Source organism: Catharus ustulatus, chromosome 8 (genome assembly GCF_009819885.2).
Source record: "Catharus ustulatus isolate bCatUst1 chromosome 8, bCatUst1.pri.v2, whole genome shotgun sequence".
Lineage (NCBI taxonomy): Eukaryota > Metazoa > Chordata > Aves > Passeriformes > Turdidae > Catharus > Catharus ustulatus.
Window position 1 is genome coordinate 36,173,201 of NC_046228.1, and position 14,890 is coordinate 36,188,090.

Below are 14,890 nucleotides of genomic sequence, written 5' to 3' on the forward strand. Positions count from 1 at the left end.
CCCCGTGCCGAGGCCGGGGCCAGCGGCAGTTCCCTCCCTCCCCACGCGGCTCCTGCCTGCTGTGGCTGCCTGCTCCCGCCCCGCCTCGCGACTCTGCGTTCCCACGGCACCGCCCCCCCATTGCGGTTCACACTTCTGGGTAGGCAAATTTCGCAACTTTGTAGATCATATAAGGCGCACCGGACTATAAGGCGCACTTCTGGGTTCAGGGGGAAATTTTAGTCAAAAGGGTGTGCCTTATAGTCGTGAAATTACTGTACTGTACTCTTTGTCCAGTTTTATGTTTATTGTATAGTTAAAATAACTCTCTGGAGCTTCATACATCATTCTGTCTGGAAAACAATCCAGTAATATTCCCTTTCTTCCCTCTCCAAGAATAACTGCACAACCTTTGTGAAATACATTGAAATAAACTATGCATAGAACAATACCCCAAGCTCTTCCATGAGCAAGGTTGTAAGGGTGACATTCTGTGATGCTTCCAGAAGACTCCATGCTGCCTGCCGTGTCTAACAAAACACAGGGTCAAGGCCAAGAAAGAATGAGGAAGATTTATAGGTTCAGGAAGCATTGAAGTACTTGCAATGAAAGTTGTAGTAAGGTAATAGAATTTGTAACGTTCAGTTTGACAAAGTCATTAGAGAAGGTTTTTACAGTAGTCAGAAACTCCTCCACTGCCAACACCATGTGAGAAACAAAGCAAGCAGCAGAATTCCATACACCACCACATTCAATGGAACAAGAGCGGAGCAAACAGCACAGCTCACTTGGCATTCCTGCATGGACTAATGTCTGAAGTGGCAGATGGACAGGCAGCATGGGCTTTGGAAGGGTCCAGCAGGCTAAAGAAGAAATTAAAATGCTGGATTTTACAAATGTGATGAACAAAAATGCTTGATCAAACCTGCTGGTATGGCCTGCTTACAGATGAAGTTGAAGTTTGGACTAAGGGAAATCAAACACCTCCAAGGCTACCAGTGAAGCAAAAAATTACATTAGCTGTAGAGCCTGAAGCACATTTGCTAGTATTTAACAAATTATGTGCTTCATTTAAATACCGTTGCTAGTGGCCAAATAAATTAAAATCACCTCATTAGGCTTTACATCAGTTAAAAAATTAAAAGAGGTTTCTCTTACCTTCTGTCTAGGTGCCTTTCTGCTTGTACAGTCAGTGCCAGTAGGGACCTATGTCACAGAGGCCTTTTTCCATATCATTTGTCTCCAGGCATCCTGAACCTAAATGGATGCAAGGAAAGACAAGGCACACATGTGATTTCAGGACACTGCCACGATTTCACATTCAAAATTATGATGGCTGTAAAATGTGAAAGGGAACTGACTGACGCAGTTGTAGCTCTGCAGGCCCACATGCTGTACTCTGGTAAGAAACAGACATAAACAAACCCCCAGAACTGATTGCACCAACAAGCTGCAACAAATGCAGGTAAAGCCATGGGGAAAACAGGGAGGGGCCTGCACAACCCTTCTGCTCTTCACTTCTCCACATCTCTTATGGTATGTCTTTGGGCAAGCTGTTTCATTATGTGTATTGTAATTAATTTGTTTATAACACAGAGATAAAGACACTCTAGGCCCAGACTCAGATAATCTAATTTTCCCTTAAATTCCACTGTAAAATATTTTTCCTAACACACGTTTCTGAAGATCTGTGGCCATTCACAGATGCACCAAAACTGAAGTAGAAAATAGGCTTTTTGAATTTAAGCCTTTAGTATCTTTGGTCAAGTCTTCAATTTATGGAAAAGAAAAACTCAGTAGAAGTCACCTCTTACTGGAAGTTCATATGACCAGAGTTAGAGTGTCAGCCCTTTATGTCCCTCCCTAAATGATAGGAATGTCCCTTTTCCATCAGAACAGATAGGAAACAAGGACACTTCATAAGTATTTGCAACATTTGACAAACCCAGTTGAAGAAATAATGGAAAATCACAGAAAGAAATTATTTTTTTCTCATGAACAGTCCCTTCTCTCTGTAAGGCAATTTGGAGAAATCAAGACCTTTGAAAATTGCATTGTGCAATAAGAGTGTCAGAAAAAAAAATATTTCATTTTCTAAGCAAAGCACTTCAATTTCTAGTTTAAAGCGTTATTTAGGATCAGGTTTAGCTCATTCAATTAAAAAATACTTGAATAAATTTTTTTATTCAATCAAAAAAGTCTTTCTTTGCTAGCTTATTATTATTTTTGTTTTAGCATGGAAGAAGAAACATTTTCAGATTACCCAGCAGCAGTTTCTGCAGAATGGTTTGCCAAACCCTGCCTAGGAAATATTTGAAAACTTGCAGAAAAATTTCCAACTGCACTGCAGGAAAAAAAAGGACATGATGGCTGCATAACTCATCATATATAACTACTACAAACACATCTGAACATTTAGAAAATATTTAAGATTTTCTATTCCTAAGTGCCGACTTCCTGCTGAAGTCAACAGGACCATTTGCATACTTCTGATTAAATGTCTTCCTAAAGGCTTTGCCAAGTCAAGGTACATGAAGTAAATGATAATGAGAGACAGCTGTTGAATAACTTGACAGTTATCAAAAACTTCTCTGAATAAATTACATGAACACTTTTACCTGTTAACACCCTTTTGGCATGGAAGTCTTTATTTAAAATAGTTCCACTTCTGTAACAAATTCGACTTGTGATGATGACTGATATCTCCTGTCCTTGCATTTTAGCCTTCCTCTGAAGTGGTGATAACCACTTACAAGGTCCTGACAGTCTGACACCAAGCCAGCAGTGAGGAATAAGGAACACAGACTGCCACCCATCAGCAGCAGAAGCAGTCAGTACATGTAAAAGATGCTTTGCAATAACAAAAATCAGTAGAGCTAAATTAGCTAGCTATACCCTCAGTGACTGCAAGTACAGAAAGGCACCAGTGTTAACTCCTTGCTAGTTTACTGGTCCAGCTGCATGCAGTTATTTCTCAGTAGTGGAAGAGCCAGCTGCTGGTTAGAGTGTTGGTGCTCTGCTTGTTCCACTGTGGAAACCCGTTGCAAACAGAAAGCTGCTAAAGGTATAGAAATTTTCATACCATTGTGATGTACAGTTAAATTCATTATGGCTTGAATTAGGCAGCTTCTGAATTGTGATTCTGAGGTTACCAATATCGTGTTATAGATTTCTCTCTTTCACACTTTACTTCAGACATTTGAATTGTATTAGGGGTGTTGAGACAGTCACATATCTATTAAACATAACACCTCCCACAGTATGTTTAATTTTCAGTTGTAATTCTCACCTTATTTGGTGAGTCTGAACTGTCCCCATCTAAAGTTCCTGTACAACCAGTCCCATTTCAGCAGAATTCCATTGTTATATTATACAAATATTGGTTTTGGAAATATTATTGATGTTAGTTCTTCAGAATATTGCATTCACAACTGAGCATGTATGAAAAACTAAGCACACAGTATCAGTGTATGCTGTGAAATGGAATTGTCATATTAAAGCAAAAGCTGGTGCTAAGTCAATGATGAAATCTGTTTCCACTGCTTCTAAGGAAAAGGGGGGAAAAGCCATGAAAGAAGCACAGTTTGGAAGGAAGTAACTCATGCCCATGTTCTTCAAGGAGTGACAGCCAAGCTGGCCCCCAGAGATTACATGAAGTTGCTTTAAATTGCAGCTCAGAACACATGCCCCCTTCTTACCCACCACTCCCAGCCTGACCTAGTGACCTGCAGAACTTTGCAACCACATGTCCAAGAGCCACAAGTCCTCACCCTTCCCTTTGCCAAGACAATTTTGGAAAACCATCACACATTCTGGGAGCATATGTGGGATGGAATAAATCAGAGTAGCTCCCTCTGCATTCCCATTGGCAGCAGTCCCTTCCCACCTGTCAGGGAAATGGCCATTACCCCAACTGTTACCCTGGTTTGGGGCAAGACTGGGATTGCAGGAGCACTGACAACCCCAGGAGATGCTACAGGTCTGTCTTCTATCTGTCACCACAAATAAATGCAATTAAGGAACATCATTATTTTCCCACAGCAGTACAAGTCCTTCCTAAATTCATTCTCTCACTTTTCTGCAGTCACTGCTTCCTTGGTGAGAAGAGCTTCTCACTCTGTACACAGCAAAAAAACAAGGTGTCAAGAGGAAAAGGTGAGTCCCTAGAGTACATGACAACAGATAATGTGAATCACACGCTCTCCGCTTAGCTTTACACACACTGCAAAAAATGAGCCAAGAGTTCTGGATGGTTTTAACCAGAGAACTTATGAATGTTGCTATAAATAGGTGCAGGGTAGGGGAAACTGGATCTGCATTGCTCCAACCTGCCTTCAAGATCAGAGTCATGATCTCTATCAAGAAAAATCATTATCCCTACCAAGACCTGGGAGTAGAGCTTTGAGCCAGGCTGTGCAGGGTGACTTTAGGCAGGCTGCCCACCTACAGCCTGGCTCACCCCCAGAGCAGTGGTGGCTGCCCCAGCCTCCTGCTCTCCATCCATCGCCACTGCCTGTGCTCCCACATCCATACCAGCACGCAGGAGAACCTTCCAATGTCTCCACCACAGACTGCCTGGCCCCAGCCTGCCCAAAGACTGTGCACCACCTACAGAAGGCACTGACGGAAAGAAGAAAAAAGGTAAGAAAAGTGGGAAACAGGAAAGGAAAAAAAAGAGATAAAGAAATAAAAATGGAAACAGGCAAAGAGATAAGAGAAAACGAAAAAGGGAAAACAGAAGGAAAAATAAATCAAGGAAAAAGAGGAAAAAAGAAAGGAAGCAAAATAAATAGCAGTAAAAAAAGGCCAACATCCTTTTAAATGCAGGGAACAAGAGGTTAATTCTGGAGATCAGAAGGGGGGACTAGAATGAAAAATCAAAATGAAAACGCAGTTTATTTTTAGTAGCATATGCAAAACAAACACAATTTTTCATGCTCCTAAAAAGACAGATAAACCCATCCTCAGTGGCTGCTGGAGTGAAAGAAGGGCAGCTGGACCACAGGGTTACTACAGCCATTAGCATTTTTGCCAGTTGATGAGAAAGCATTTTATACCCAAATGTGCATGGTCAGCAGAAGACAAGCATTAACTTATTGCCTGTCTGATTTTCATCTTTCATTTCAATGTGCTGAATTATTAATGTCATCCTAGTCACTACCTAAACTTTTTTTCTAAGTCTGTAGATCATGTTCAGTTGTTACATAATATAAAAGCATTCAGGTCTCTGATGCAGCACCCCTCCTAAGGAGGCTTATGAAAACAGGCTACCTCAAGTGCACAATGAACTTTTTTTTGGCCAAAGGGGCTGAAGACGCCTGTGCAGGGTCAGAAGCTGATCAGGCAGCTGCAATCTTTGATCTTTATCCATTACAGAGTACAGTAAGGTCTTTGGTTTGGGGAGCAAAGACACATAGCTGGGAAGAGTGAAGCTTAAGCTGTATTCATATTATTGTTGCCATATCAACACTTGGAAAAAAAAATTGTTTACCCCCAGCTCTACTTAAAAGGTCTGAAAGTATTCAATGCTGAATAGGACTACCTCTTTTTTATTTATTTATTTATTTGTTTTACAGATTAGCACAAGACAAATCAAATAAAGTAATTTCATTCCAGCTGAAAAAATATTACATACCTAGAGAGAAAGAACCAAATAAATGTGTTTACCTTAACTCTGCAATTTGAAAAAGGAAACTTGAGAAGAATGATTAAAAGCACATCAAATGGGAAGTGTGCCCTTTAAATACGAATTTCTAATTGCAGTGATGTGAATATGTAAATCTAATTATGCACATTTAAGGATTAGGTATTTTATTAAAACTGCCTTGATTTAAATTGCACAATCGGTCTTTTTATTAAGACTGTTCATCAGTTTTCATTCTGGTATTCGTTAATAAGAACTGACAAAATACCAGAGACTTACCATGTCTAAAGCCATGGCAGCAGTGCTTCTACAGTACAGCTGGATGAATACCCTAGTGCTCAGTTCCAGCATACAAAACAGAGGAATACTTCAATTTAGCTGCACAGAATAATATTTCTTAGAGTCTTAAATGCAAGATAATCCCACCACAGAAGACTTTCAAAAGCGTTGCCTTTCTTTCTAAGCTGGTGGGCACATCTAAGGATTGATAACAGCCCACTGTCCCAGTGGCCAAGGTCAGAGCCCCCGTGTGACAGCTGCTGAGAGCAGCACCGGGGCTGCGCCTGCACTGCCCTCACACCCCAGGCCAGTGGGCACCTGCACCCTCTGCCCTCCTGGCTCTGTGGACAGCTCTTCTGCCACCTCAAGCAGCTGCCTCATGCAGAGCTCACCACTTGTGCTTCAGCTCCTGGAAAGGCAACTGGGCTTCAGAGCCCAGAACAGCTTTTCCTCCAGTCCTGTGCTGGTTTGTGCCAGGGCCTAGTCCAGCTCCATTGCTGTGGACACACTGTATCATGTTTGTCTAATTCATTCTCTGAATTTTACTTCAGCACCCAGTCACTGATCCTTACAGCACCCTCCTCGCAACATCAAACCACCCTTTAATTACTGACTATTCCCTTCTCTGAAGACATTGATGCACAGAGCAGTTCAGGCAGAGCAAAGGAGACACCATATAATTTCAGACAATCAATACCTGTTATTTTGCTTTTCAGAAAAGAAGCCCCAAACATCTGGATTAGAATGTGACCATTACTTCTCACTCCCAACTACTGAAGTGTGAGAGATCTGTACCAAGAAAAGTATAAACAAATTGTTTCCTCCTCAACACCATGTCCCTCCACATTTAAAAGTATTTGGAAACAAATGCTTTGCCTCCATTCTTTCTGTGACGACTTCTTTTCATTTTCCAGAACCAGACAAACTGCAGTTTTCTAATGAGAGCACAACTTCCACATGCATGCAGACCTAGACAGCCTGTATATTTTTGTAGCCAGTGTTGTAAGCTTTTGTAACCTAAAAGGAATATTAAGCATAGTGAAGCTCATGGTACAGCCCCAGTACAAGAGTCAGGAGATCGCATGAGAATTTGAGCTTTTACTAGAAATTACATGTGGAGAACCTATACGTGCCAAAAGAAACATATCTAAAGTAACAAGGGAAATGGCAGGGAACATAAATGTACAAAAAAATTTCAATTTGTAGAGCCTATTACCATCAGTCAGGACTGGCTTTTGAATTCTCAACATTTTCTGTCTGGCAATACTGAAAAAAATAACTCGCATGAGACCAAGACTAATGTGCACACTATAATGGGGGGGGGTGGAGGGTTGGGAATATAAAAGCTAAATATAAAAGATAAAAGCTAGACTGTGTTTATTCCATGTTTGGAAGGAAAAATTGGGTGCATCTTAATTCAATCTAAACCATTTTGCCTCTCTCAGAAGAAAAGGCTTAAGGGCAACCTTTCTGAAAGTTAAAAGAAAAAAGATTTCACAGACTGTTAAATTTCATCTTCTGAACATCTTTTCCAGAACACTACACCAGTAGTACTGAAATCCTCAACTTGCTCTTTCACTGAATTAATTACTAGTCATATTTCAAGTATCCACTCACAGTACTTTGAATGAAAGGTACTCGATACAATTCTACAATCACTTACATGAACAATTCATCTTTTGCAGCCACATTCAGTTTTATAGAAAGTACTCATCCTTACTCTGTTATTTAACTACCAGAGCCCACACAGAAACAGTAGAGGGAACCTGAAATAAACCTTATTGTTGACTATTTTTGACAGTTAATGCACAGACGCAGTTACCGTGTACATTCCTAAACGGGGAGAACATGGCAGTAAGATCACACACTAGAACTCTGGGTGTGGGGTTTTCTCTTCACACCACAGGAACAAAGAATGATTAAGAGAAATGGAGAAGAGACCAGAATCAAGACTGGAAACATGCAAAACACAGGGTCCGAGTTTCTGCTAAGGGACAAAGTTCCACATAGAATCCAGGCTTTACTTCTCAAACGTAAGGAACTCCGGCACTTGGAAACCTGCAGGACAGTAAAAGAGAAACACCATGTGGAATGTGCAGGCACAGCAACGAGACACACATCCCTCCCCAAACACTTGCTCATCCCTTGAAGGGATTCAGAGCCTTTGGCTCAAAACTGGCTGTGGATAAAGGAGCAGAGCCTGTAAGTCTGCCCTTCACACTGGCTCCAGTTCTGAGTCAAGGACAGGAAAGCTCTGTTTACATCTCTGCATTATCTTTAAGTCCTCGGAAATTTCCTCACAGAATGAACGTGGGCACTTTGCAAGTCTCCTTTCCCAATGTGGCTTCTGCTCCATTCCTGTGCCTGTGCGTGAGTGCCCATGCCAGGTGACCTGCTGCTAAAGAAGGTCATGATGTCTTGTCCCCATGGACACTGATAGCTACTGGAAGAACAATACAAAATCTCCTTTAAGATCCTCAGTTATACGGGAATTCCAAGGTAAGGCAGAACATGACAGGATTTCATAAGGAGATCGTTATTTGGAGGTTTTAGTACTCTGTCTCCAACCATACTTGAGGAGATCAAGAATTTGGATCCTTCTGGTTCTCTTCATAACCCAACAGTTTAGGGTTAAAAAAAAAAAAAAAAAAAGAAAAAAAACCACTGGAAATTACGGATGGAAATTACGGATGTCAGGTTAGGAGCAGAAAATTATTCTGACTAGGCCAGAATGCCACATCAGAAATAACATGCTAGACTTTAGAAGTTGAAATACTCGAAGCAAAAGAAACCTCCAACCAACAGCCCAGCTTATCTCACACATTTTTTTTTAAACACTGTATTGACCAAATTCCTTCCTGAATCATAGAGAGGCAAAAACTATCCTATAAATTATGGCAGCATCAAAGAAGTCAGTTCACATTGATGGGATGTATCATTCTTGCATGCATATGAGCCCACTGCTTGGCCCACTAAGTTTGCATCTTCTACCTTCCAAAGACACATGGCTGCAGGAGAGCTGCTTTGGGTTTTGTTTGCTCCTATAGTCCCATTGCAGGATGGTCTATCTGAATCCAGGTGGTGGATGAGAACTTTGCAGCTCTGGTCCCCCACTCCTGTTGGTGATAACTCAGGTCTCTCTAAGACAAAGCTCCCCCTTATCAGCAAGAGATTTTGTTTGAAAAGGTGTGAACAGTTTGGACTGGGGCAAAACCCCGGAATTTAGTTCTGCAGTAAGATGTGAAACATTAACTGTACTTAGCAGCCCACCAGCAATCTTGATTGCAAAAAACACCAGTTGAGTGGAGAAAAGTCCAGCACAGTTTGCTCCAAACAGAGCTGTAAGAGAGACTTGGGTGGAAAGTGTTTTAGATGCCTTATGCAGCCCTTGCCCACAATGGCACCAGAAGGTGTTCCTGTACTTGAGGTTTAGTGTTAGTTGTGTGTCACACGGCTGTGTCACTGTCACACAGGTCCCAATTCCTGCAGCTCCTCTTGCCTTTCTGCCTGACCTTCAGACTGGTGCACAGCCACCATGTTAACAGAGTTCCAATTCAAATTTTTACCCAAACTGATTAGGATAGTCTCAATTCACTGCCCTTGAGTGCAGCTGAATTAAGACACCAGGATAATAAATGGGTACCATATTAACAGTGATGTATCTCCCTGTTCCACAGAGCCAACATCAGACTAATTTTTATGTGGAAGTCATACTGTCACCAGACTTCACTGCCATTAGGAACCAGTTAAACATTAATTAATAGGCATTTAAACTTACTAGGACATGTTTAGCGAAAAAATTCTCCATTGGCAGAACAGTAATGGGCTTTCTAAATTTCACAGATCTCTTAAAATTATTTTTTCTATCTGCATGGCCCATTGCTCCACTATTTTAATGTACAGTTCATTTGGTAATCATGTACAGACAGACAACTAATCTACTTCTTCTGATGTTTTGTTTTAAAGTTCTATTTAAGGTGATCACATCCTAAGAGAATGAAGAATGTAATAGGAGAAAAAAAAGGAAACAAAAGCATTTATCATGCTTAAAAGAAATTGTTAATTTTCAGAAACTCACTGACATTACAACAGTAGTAGTCATTTTCAAGTACCCTCTCCAGGAATGAAAATATAATGGAAAATTTAGGTCTGCTGTTCCCTGCTTCATGCTACTGTATCTCCATATTCTTAAAAATCAGTACAGGCTATTAATCATTTTACCCCATGTCCAAAGATGATTGTGAATACCTTAAAAGGTGAGTTGTAATGGTCTGGAGGTAAAAAGAAAAAAAAAAAGGAAAAAAAAAAAAAAAAAAAAAAAATATATTGAGAAAAAAAAAAATAAAACCCACCAAAATTAGGAGATAGACATTTCATACTGATATTTAAATTATAAGCTGTCTCCCACATTCTTTTTTCACATCTCAGCCTCTTCACTCAGTTGAAACACACAGCCACAAACAGGTATGATTATTTTTGTACCTTTACCGATCAGCCCAGGAGCAAATGAAACAAAGACAGGATTTTATTCAACAATCCAGAGCTCTTCCTTGTCCCTTTTTTACTAGCTTTTTTCCCCTTAACTTTTACATAAAATATATAAAAATAAACAGAATCATAAACCACTGAATAAAGTCAGCCTCTTTTTGCCTTCTTGCAGATCCCGTTTTCCAGGCTCACTAACTCAAGACACAAATGTGGCATGTTGATACCTCTGAGTTTAGTGCAGAGCTGACCAGGTGGATGAGCAGCTTCAAAAGCCAGGAGCAGAAATGCCATTCTGTGTCATGCCGAAGGGCTGCTGATCTCCATTCCTGGTGAGCCCTTGTGCATCTCACACACAGTCTGGGACACCAGGCTGACCCCACAGCAGATCAGAGTCCATCCTCAGTGAACGGCACACTGTATCAACTCCACTGAGCACAGTGCAGTTATATCATTTTAGACCACAATGATATTTTCATTACAAACATCTATAACCGAAGACTTTTTAATCCTGCTGGCCATCTGTCACTCTGTAAGTACGGCTATAGAAACACTAACCTAGACCTTGTGGGATTAGATAATGTTATTTCACTTCAGAAGTTTTCATCACCAATTGAGACCAGACTCAGTGACCAATACCACTGCTGACAGGACCATCAGAGAGCTCCCAACAATTTTTTTACAAGTGCTCTCATGAAAGAGCAATGCATACTCTTAAAATGTTGTGTTCTCTGAATCTGCATCAGGTTCAACAAGAAATCTTGAAATACCTGCAATTCTAGTGTTGACTTTACTAATTTTCAACACAAAACCCACTTAATACCAATGGGAAAGAAAAGGCCACACCATTGAAAAGGTGACTTGCATATTCACAGAGACACCACGACCTCATCAGAGTAGGATCTTTAATTTAATGCTGCCTTTAATTTGCATGTAACACCAGCAAACTGAAGCCTTCCAATTTTAAACAATTATTGATTTGTCTGATTTATGAATACAAAGAAAGTGAAGTAGTCAAAATGCTATTTGGGCTGACTGAATTTGGTCTGTAGCTGGAAATGCTTGTACCCGGTACAGGCAAAGCCTGCCCTCTACAGCACTCTGTCCCTCATTGTGAGAAACCTGTTCTGCATCAACTGACTTGTACTCGCTATCTAGCAGAGAAAAGCAAACTTTGGGATTGCTTTAGCTCTTTCTCAGATGAAAGGGATGGATTTTTCAGTTAGAAGTATTTGAGTCTTTGAGCTAGAAAAAGGTTTTCAGGTCCAAGGTTAAATCACAACAAATCCCCAGCTGTGTGAAGAGTGACACGGGCAAAATCCCGTGCGGGAACCTAAACATGCCGCTTTAGTACCACTGGAGCCACCTCTGCAAAAGAACAAAAGGAACTACAGTAATTTCACGATTATAAGCCGCACTGAGTATAAGCCGCACTTCTGGGTACCAGCAACTTTTTGTTCTTTGTCCATGTATAAGCCGCACCTGATTATAAGCCACACGTTACAATACAGAGTGTGATAAAAGGTATCTATTCTATCACCATCTGTTGAGGTTGGGGGCAGTGATTCTTATCTGAACAGCAGATATTCTGCTAATGGGCCATCCATTGAAACCAGGCGGAGCATTGTTCTTTATCTTTTCACAACCCATCCTTCCTCCAGCGAGTCATTTTCTGCTAATGGCCCATTGAGTCCCACTGTGTGACTGATAAAATTACTTCATCCCATTGGAAGTTGCTCCAGCCAGGGGGAAGAGCCCAACATTTCTTACCAAGATAAAAAAACAGAGGTTTTGGGACACTAAGGTAGCCCCTTTCTCCACTGGACTCCAGAGGAAAACCGGATTCCTCCACATCACTACTGGACCTCCGGAGGGAAACCGCACCTTCTACAGGAGCACTGCTTCAACTGAACCACATCTGTCACTCCAGGAAGACTGCAACTATCATTTAATCGAACTGCTACCAAGACTCTGCCTGACAGGGTAGCAGGTTGTACTCTGACTTTGTCAGGGTTTGGAGTTTGTTTCTTTGTAGTACTGTATTTCTATTTTAATTTCCCTAGAAAAGAACTGTTTTTCCTAATTCCCATATTTTTGCCTGAAAGCCCCTTGATTTCAAAATATAATAATTTGGAGGGAGGGGGTTTACATTCTCCTTTTCAAAGAGAAGCTCCTGCCTTTCTCAGCAGACACTTGTCCTCCAAACTAAAACAGCAACTTTTTGTTCTTTGTCCATATATAAACCGCACCTGATTATAAGCCATACTTTGGGTTCGGACCAAAATTTTAGTCAAAATGGTGCAGCTTATAATCGTGAAATTACTGTACCTCTCTGAGCTCACCAAAGCTGCCATCTGCTCTCCAGCAGCCGTGCGCAAAGAAGGCCTAAAGCTCCCACAGACACAAAACATGGACATGCTCCTAGCTGCACACGCTGGCACAGCCTTGCTGCACTGCACACCTGTATAATGGCTCTGGTTTTTACACTGACAGCATGGAACAATGGCATTCAGTCCCACCTGGAGCTGCTGGCTGCACTGGAGAAGCATTTCCCTGCTTTTTTGACAGAACAGCCTTGCACCCAAATCTGACAGAGTACATCAGAGGGATAGACAGGGGAAAAAAGGCATCCTTGCTATGTCCTTACGCCACTGCACTGTGCTTTGTCAGAACAGCAAATTCGGTTACATCCACAAGCAACTCATGGGGAACAACAGCTGTCCTGGTTTAGAGGACAGTATTGTCAGGAAAAGAGGAAAGAGCTTTTTCAAAATGGAGAGTGAAAATTCCCTCCCTCCTAGTTTACTATAATTGGGAAATTAAGGGGCTCTCAGACAAAAAGTATGGGTTTAGGAATAACAGTTCTTTACTGATATATCTACAAGACAAACAAGAACTACATCAGTTATGAAAAATTAGTGACAAAACAGAATGAAACTCGGTCTCAGTCGTTTTTTCCTAGTCACAGATGCCCTCCTCCTCTGCACTGTCTTGGTGGAGCGGGGCGGCCTTTTCTCAGTTGCAGCAGCAGCCAAAGCAGGCAGGTGAGGCAGCAGGGTGATCCCAGGTGGGAGAAGTGTAGAGAGTTAGGGACATGCGTGCGGAAGATATCGTGCTGTACGGTCAGTTAGGACACACCCCTCTGCAGTCAGACCTCTGCCCTGTACCTGGCTGTACCTGGCTGACGTAAGCAGGAGGAAGTGACACTAACTACCCAAGCTATAAAAACCCTTGTGACCCCTCAATAAATGCCATTTTGCTGTCCACCACATTGGTGTCAGGAGCATTTGGACCGAGTGGCCCTGTGGTTGGCTCACCGTGCCGGGCCAGAACCAGGTCGCCACGCCTTGAGAAGGCGACATCTGGTGCCAAAACCCGGGAGGAATTTACGCCCGGAATTCGGGGCTCGCCTGGACGAGGCGCCGGCGGCCGCTCAGCTGGACTAGAGCGGTGGGGGTGACGCCCCTGGACCAGTGAAGGGCATGGAAGCTATCGCGAAGGTCGTAAGTCAGTGGAATATTGAATGTAAGCTTAAAGATTTTATTCTCGCAGTGCCGAGATTGATTAAGCTGGGGGCTATAGAAAGCCCAGTCGACGTTCTCCATCCGGAGATATGGGATAAATGCACAAAGGTCCTAGCTGAGGAAACCATGTCCTCGGGCTCGGGAAAAACTCTGAAATCGTGGGGGAGGGTGATGCAGGCTTTGCGAAAAGCTCGGGAGGAGTAGGAGACCTGGAAAGCCGCGCAAACTTGTTTATTAGCCACGCTGCAGCTGGGGGTCGGGGCCGCAACACAAACTGTGGAGGAGTTCGAACCGGTCAAGCGCGGGGACTCCGGGGCTCCGGGACCCCCTTCGCCACCCCCGGGGCAGAACTCACCACCATCGGAGGGGGGGGAACACGTGCGGACGTTTTGGCAAGGGCTCGCGAAAGAGGCGCAGAATGTTGCTATATTATCAGAGCCTGAAGCGACTGTAAAACTGTGGCGGCCGCACATGTTTGAAAATGGCGCCGGACCGCATGGCAGTGACGTAAGGGGTGGAATTGCAGGAAGCTCGCCAAACAGCGCAAGTGCGGGCAAGCAGGGAGGCGGGGAAACTCCCGGAGAGAGACTTAAAACCATTCAAAGTGCTCAGTTTAAATCATGTCCTTATAAGACAAGAACCTCCCCCGGCAGCAGGCGGGGCGTGCCCAGGGGGAAGGAGCGGCCCAATCCTAAGAGGAAGAGGGGCGGGGGCGGAGCCCGAGGAAAAAGCTCTGAAGCCCGGAAACACCCAGTCAGTCGGCTTCCGGCTCCGAGTCGAGCTCCAGCCGGGCGGCGCTCCCGACCCCAGCACAGCCTCTGCCGGGCGTACTGTCGGCAGAGAAAGAAGGCGTCTTTGTGCCCCAGACCGCCATGGAAGCCTCTGCCCACGGCTGCCCACAGCCGCCCAGAGAAGGACAACCACGAAGACGCCGTTGTGAAACGCCCAAAAGCACCTTGAGAAGCCACCGTAACCAGGA